The sequence below is a fragment of the Calidris pugnax genome, unplaced genomic scaffold (genome assembly GCF_001431845.1).
Source record: "Calidris pugnax isolate Ruff unplaced genomic scaffold, ASM143184v1 scaffold1, whole genome shotgun sequence".
Lineage (NCBI taxonomy): Eukaryota > Metazoa > Chordata > Aves > Charadriiformes > Scolopacidae > Calidris > Calidris pugnax.
In genome coordinates this window covers 9369041-9376331 of record NW_015090800.1, presented here as the reverse complement: position 1 = coordinate 9376331, position 7291 = coordinate 9369041, and the positions used below count along the sequence as shown (strand labels likewise).

The 7291-nt window shown below is 42.8% G+C and overlaps 1 protein-coding gene across 2 annotated transcripts in view; it reads left to right on the top strand.

Annotated features, from left to right (window-relative positions):
• Nucleotides 1-6792: 6792 nt before the first annotated feature.
• TMEM178B (transmembrane protein 178B) overlaps nucleotides 6793-7291 on the top strand; it is a 224018-nt gene continuing 223519 nt past the window's right edge. The window contains exon 1 of one of the 2 annotated variants that reach the window (XM_014937319.1): nucleotides 6793-7070. The gene's annotated coding sequence lies outside the window, so the exon portion shown is untranslated. Of the gene's footprint in view, nucleotides 7290-7291 lie in introns of both variants that reach the window. The other variant, XM_014937318.1, reaches the window with a different exon arrangement.

Genomic DNA, 7291 nt, shown 5'->3' with positions numbered 1-7291 from the left:
GCACTACAGCAAAATCAGAATTATTCAGAATTTAATGTATTGAAGATCAATGTGTTAGATGTAGCTTTAAGAATAAAAGTCACTTTTTACAAAATGTGCTTATTATTGGCAGCCAGAAGTCTGAGTTTTTGCTCTGAGTCAGTACTCTTTGGCCCTAATATCTCATCTCTGCCACCCTGGATTATTCTTGCTATTTCTGTAAAAGTTGCAAGATCTATGAATTTTAATGAGAAGTAATATCTCTGGTTTTCAGCTGAGCCCAATGGTGGTGATGTCACAGAGCCATCTTCCTTTTGTAGCTGGCTTTAGGCAGCAAGCAACCTTGCTGTACAACTCCTGCATTCAGAGCAATGTCACCTTCATCACTGCAGCAGGCGATGGCTTTTTTCCTGCAGCAGGATTTAGGGTAAGAGGCTGCGCGTGATCATAGGATTGTCCAGTTTGGAAAAGACCATCAAGTCCAACCATCAACCCCACTCTAAGAAGTTCTCCCCTACACCATATCCCCCAGCACTGCATCTAAAGGACTCTTAAACGTATTCAAGGATGGTAACTCAACCACCTCCCTGGGGAGCCTATTCCAGTGTCTGACCAATGTCATCGCTTTATCTGATGTGTCCATAAAGTAAACTGGAGCAAGCCCGGGGGGGCTGTATGAAACAGTAGCCCTCTTAGCAAAGCATTTGGGGAAACAGGTCTGTGGGAGAGAGTTTAAGTGAAACCAAGTCCAACTCAGAGGAGAAGCTGTAGAATGTGAAGATGTTGACTACTAAGTTGGCAAGACAATAAGCGGGAGGCCTAACAGAGTGCCTGCCTCACGGAGTGCACCAGAGTGAAGTGGAATCTCAGCTTGTGAAAGCAAGGTCTAAGATGCATTTTTTTGTTGTAGGGAGATAACTTTGAAGTAGCCTGGAGGGCTAAAGGTTGCTTGCTTTGGCTGAGTTGTCTCCTAGCCCAGCAGAACTCTCTCTATTAAGAGGCTTACACATATGCAACTTAGGCCTTTCATTTTTCTAAAATATTTTCTTGATGCTCCTCTGACATTGCAAGAGCTTCACCGTTTACTCAAGACTCAACAGAGACAAGGACAAGGCTGGCTCTCCTCAGTCACTTTAGTGCTCAGCTGTGAGCATGGTACACATTTAGATCCTACCACCTGGTTGAAGAAACTAAAACTTGTGACACCACCTTTAAAGGTAGAGCAATAGGTTCCAAATTAATCTGCAGATTACTGCAGAGCCTACAAACCCTCAGTCTGCGTGGAGGTGGTGCAGGGATAATGTCTTCAGTTGACTCAGGTTGCCGACCAGGCTTTGTTTCCAGTAGCTTATAGTTTTGCTAAACTTTAACTGCTTGGGCTGACACTTTCCAAGGATGATGTCCATGTTGGGCAGTTTGGGGGAAAATTTAATTATAATTTGCTTAAAAAAAGTTCATCCTTGATCTGTGTGAGAAGATTAAAAATATTCTGGGACATGTTCTGATGAGAAGCAGTGGTTATCATGCATAGTTAGCTGTGTCCACAGTGTAGCCTTAGGTTGTTAACAGTGATGGGATTTTGACAGCTGACAACTAAATAATAAAGAGTAAGTTTTCAGTGGAGGAAGCAATTTTAGTGGAAAGGCCCTAGTCATTTTTGTTTGTTTGTTTTGTCTTTGGAAAAACAACATTATACTGTGGTTCTTCTTAGTTGGGTACTTTTACCTGTCTCTCTGTGAGGTGATTTAGTGTTGGCCATTCCCTCAGCTTTATTGAAAAAGATGATATAGGACTGCTTACCTACATGGCTTCCTGCTTTCTGCCCAGCAATTCCTTTTGATTCCTCCTAAAATAAATCTGTTCTTTTGATGCTACACTCCGTTCAACTCCTGACCCCCTGATCAATTCTGTCTCAGCTCATGTGTGCTTCCCCGGTTCATCACAACTTCAGGGCACTAAATCAAGACTCTAAGAAAACACCAGAGTAAAAATTGTCCATTAATTACCATTCATTTGTGTCATGTGTTCATGAAGTAAGATACATGATCAAATCCTACTTTCTACACAAACTCTGTTGCTCTTCATGGTAGATGACGGATGAACTGGGACTCTGCAGTCCTGAGATGGCGGCTGTTTGGTGAAGAATTTGGAGGCTGTATAGGGAGCCTACCAGAGGAATACAGGTAGGAAAAATCACAGTCACACAGTTAAGGCAATCGAATTGAAATTTAAAATTGGATTTTATTTTACTCTTTGTGCTGGTTGCTATAATGAAGCTGGGTGGCTCAAATAAATGACGTTCTTCCCAGCTACTGTCCATGTGCTTTCCATTTTCTGTGTATCCAGTTTCAGTCACCAAAGCACTAATTTGTAGAAATACTGCCCACTGTGTCTAGAGCCAAGGTGACTGGGAGCTGTTCTCTGAGAAAGGAAAGTGCTAAGAACTCTGAAATTTTTGGTTCTAAGCTTCTTTAATTGAGCACCCAAAATACACCGACATGTTTGAAAATATTGGCTTTTATCTCTGTTCCTCAGCAGGGAGCTCAGAAGATAAATTCATTGATGTTTTTTAAAAAAAATAATCCCTCAAACACTACAATGAGAACATCACTATAGAAAAGCCCATGAGGAAATTAATCATTCCATATTCAATGCAAGATCTGGATGCTCTGTAGTAAATAGTACATGCACCACACTTTGGATGATAAGGGTAGGAGAAAATTTGAATAGTGTTCATTAAGTGAGCAACGTCCATCCTTTGCACTGAAAAAGGCAGGAGACCCATGGAAACAAAAATCAAGTAATTAAAGATCGTATCATAATGTGTTTGCATAAGGGGAGAATTAATGTTGCATGGGTGATCTTGAATCTGGCATTCAGTAACTTGCTTAACTTTGCAAGCCAAATGTTTTGGGTTTTTTTTTTTGAGAGAGCAAAACAAATCCCTTTGGGGAGTTGGCAGGGGGGAGGGCAGAAGCCATCCAGGCAGGTGTTGGTGTGTGCAGCTAAATACTTGTGTGTGCACAACTAAACACTAGTGTGTACACAGGTGTCTGCCCAATCTCTGTGTGTGCAAATGTGTGTATGGTGAGCTCATGTTTATGCAACTGGCTGGTGTTTCCCTCTGAAAATGCCTTTCTCTATTAAAAAAATAATAGCAGGAACTTTAAAACTGGTTTAGGTGCCTGGGTTTTAGGTGACAAACTTTTATATGGTGTTTTGTGTTCCAGACCTTCCTTTATAGGGCCTCTGCTTGGTTCTGACTCACCTCAACACCCCAAAATCTGTTTGACTGATGGGTCGAGTGTTTGTGGGAGTTACTGTAAGATGCTTCTGTGGGATAAGTAGTATCTTTTACGTCTGTGTTAGTGGAAAGGCTGGCATGCTGAGGATTCACTCACACCAGTACCCAAGGTGCATTGGAACGATAAAAAATATTAGTAGATATAATTTGTTATATCTGTGTTTGGTTTGATTACTGTCTTGTATTTGAAATCCTGTAATTAGAGCAGCAAACTGCCTCCAGGGCCAGTGCTACTCCAAGTAATACAGCACTAGTATGAGTTCCTTTGGCTTCAGCAGGTGGTTCATTACAAAGGATGAAGGCAGGAGTCCACGTAAATTAAACATCACCTCTTGGGAAGTGACGATCACCAAGAGAGAAGGGAAATAGTGAGGATCATCTCTCCCTCTTGAATAAATGGAGTTAGCGGCACAGAACCCTACAAGTGGGAAACGCGTTGACTTGCTCAATCCCCTCCCCCACTAGATGGCACTGAACTCTTTTTCTTTAAAAGGAAAAAAAAAAAGGAGGAGGAGGAAGAAAAATATGGTGGAGGTCATTTTGATGTAAAAAAAAAAAAAAAAAGAAACCCCGAAGAAAAGCAAATTGCAATTGGTTGTCCATTAACTCTGCCCTTCCCCCTCCTAACCCAGCACCCCTCCTGTGTGTACCTTGGTACAGGCACTCTCTTTGGTGTCTGAAGCTGTCTTGGAAGGCGGTGGGCGATGGTAGCTGGAGGATGCTAAGGAAAGTGGAAACAATCCTGGGAGGGAACAGAGAGGAGACTGGCCCTCTCTGTAAGACAACATCCGTGGTGAGGTCTAGCAGGCAGCGCACAGCTCGTCACAAGGAATTTGCTCTGAACAGACTCACCCAGCTCCGCTTCTTTGTCCCATACCTTCAGACATTTTTCCTGTGCACCCATGTGCTTTAGCTTTCCCTCTTTATCACTGAAATCGTAACCTGCAGAAAGGAAAGCCTCAGCTTTAAATCCTTTACTAAAACAGCATTTTCCCTCCCCGATTCGTTCCAGACCCATGAATTACCTGCCTTTATGCCGAGATGCCCTTAAGTCATTGTAAGGAGTGGTTTCCACGTAGCGTGCCCGAGTGTGCGTGGAGGGCTTTTTTTAAAATGTCTTTCTCCCAGCTCAAATTCATCTGAAGATAGACAAGGATTGTTTTTTCCCCCTGTGGTGAGGCGGGGGTGGGGTGGGAGGAAGAGAATTTAATAATGATCTGTTTGCGCTGAGAAGGGGCTGTCTGTAATAATCCCGGGAAGAGACAGAGGAAAGGTTCCTAATGCCTGCAGCAAGCAATACTCCGCCCCTCCTGAAAAGAAGGGGATAATGATGATGAGGGAGAGAAATCTTTAATTCTAAGAGTTAAAGCAGAGCTCATCTGAAATCCAGCGCTCTCTCCTGCATTTATATATTTAAGGTGACTTGCATTAGGATAGAGATTGCCATCTGATAAAGCTACAATTGTGAGCCAAAAAAAATAAAAATGCATAGAAACTGCCACTGAAATGCCTTTTCAGAGAAAAAGAGAAAACCTGGAACTGCATGCCAATTTTCAGCTTTCAAAGCCATATTTAAGAATGAGAAGAGGGAACAAGTCTGGCTTCTCCAGGTACAAAAGTCCCCCTGCCCCAAACTCTCTTGCTGCCTTAGAGTATGACAGAAAAAACTGGGCACCTGGACCTACCTGGGTCCAACCAAATCTTGGCTCTTTGGACTGTAATAGTAACGTTTAACTAGAAAAGAAATGTAGGTATGATTACACTGTATGATTTTCCTGTCCCCTAACATGTCTTTGGCCAATATAATGAAAAAAACAGCTCTAGCAGCTGGATCCTCCATTTTGCTCTTACCCCCAGTCTTCCAGTTCAGTCTAAATAGAGAATAAATGTAGCAAACTGTTGTGCTTAAATTGAAAATCCAACAATCCTATCAGCCAAAACCCATGTTTGGTAACATTAGGCTTTTTCCCTGTTCTCATCCTTCAGTTTGAGATTTGATCCTAAAATTTGATGAAGAAATCCAGGTGCACTCTCATCCCTGTGTGGGTGCAATACAATAAACCCGTTTGCCATCTTCTTACAGGAGCCAGCTTTTTGACCACAGGCCTCTAAATTTAATCTCCAAACAGACAAGTATGGCTGCTCCAAGCCTGCTATAAAATTTAATTCTTTTTATATACTGACATGTAGTTGCTTGAAAAATCCAGTTATAGAAGTGGATCCACCTGTGCTTAACTGTTGTAAAAAAGCCTTAGATCCTTAAATATTTGCCCTTATTATGAACAACAAAGGGAAGTTACTGCTAAAAAACAATTTAAACCAGTGCCTTGTCTCAATGAAGCAATTAACTTTACCAGAGCTTTTAAGATACGGTTAATATTTATAACACAACATTGAAATTTTGCAATAGAACTGTTTCAGAGGATGCAGGTGATCACAATGTCTATGGTTTGGATGGTCAATTTTCCTTTGCAAGCTTAGAAATCATGCGAGGGGGTTAGACAATATAGTACATCTCAAACCAAAAATGGCTTAATGGGAGAGATGCCCTTGCATAGCTGAAATCCCAGCTGACTTGGGACCTGGTTTTGCCAGGTAAAATGGAAGGAGACATCTTGTCTTTTTTGGTGATAGAATTTAATTTGGGGCCAAAACCTGGTAGGATCCAGCCATGGGTTTTTGTTTTTTTGTTTGTTTGTTTTGGTTTTGTTTTGGTTTGGTTTTTTTGTATGTGTCTTGTCTGTCTTTCTCTCTGATGCAGCTGTATTCCACAAGAAAATCCAGGTGTGTATTTCTGATACACTAAGAGCTACTATGGTCCCTCCTCTGCCCTTCCCACTGGGACAAGTACCATTTGTGTGGCTAGGGCTGAAAGCTAGCAAAATCCCAGTACTCCCCTCTTGGGGCCAAGGGCTTTCACCAACCCAGTGGTGCCAATAAAGGCTGTGCTTCTTTTCTATTCAGATGACACAGCTTAGGCTGCAGGGGCCAAAAGCTGCGTGGATCCAGCGTGGGTGTAGATTTTTGTGGCACTTGCCCCTGGAGAGACATCGGGGTGTGGACTTTTTGGTGCAGTAGGAGCGACCGCGTTGTTTTTCCTTCATGCTGTGGAGTCGCTGATGTGTGGGAGCCAAATATTGGATGGGGCTAACTGGGTTCCTCTGCCAGCTCCAGGATGCTGTGATACAGAGCAGGGTGTGCCAGGTCCCAGAGCTTTTTGATGGAGGGGAAATGGCCATGCTTATTTCTTTTTTAAACAGTATATTTCAGAGTCTGAAGGCCTCAGTTTTCTGGATCACGCAGTAGCTCTTGAATCCAGGGTTTTTTTCAAGCTCACACTCTGTGTTACGTAGTCGGTTGGGATTTTTTTGTGCAGTAAGAAACAGCTCCGCTTGTCTTGGATTTGGTTGACACAATGTAAGGGCTTGTGACCAAGGATGAGCAGGATCCAGCTAAATCCAGGTTTTACGTTTTCCCCTCTTAAGAAAGTAAGGCTTCGACGTTTCCTGCCGGGGAAGTGGTGCAGTTTATCTTTAAGGAGGCTAGAGAAATAAGAAATGAGTCTCACGTTGCATGGGTGACATCACTGGCTTTTGGCTCAGCGCTCTGTATTCTCTGTCTGTAGGCTTTAGCCAAGGCTGCAGGGCTCGGTGTTTGAACAAGGAAAGATTCCCAGGTGTACGGAAGATTGGATTCACTCTTATTTGGGTTAAAAACGGTGAAATGAGATTTCTAAAGCTTGGGGACTCCAGCTCGCCTTCTGTTGCACTTGATCTCTACGAGATGGGTGAGTTATTCCCATTAGAGAGAAAGGGAGTGGAAATTTAAGGAGAAAGGAAAATATGTCTGAATATATAACTGCTGATGCTGGGGATACGATTCCTATGAAGCTGCTGAGCTAAAAATCTCAGCTCCGACGTGGAGATCGGGCCATATGGCAGAGAAATGGTGCAGACCGAAAGCTGTTGACAACTGTTAGGGGCTGCTTTCCTCTCCACCGTGTAAGGT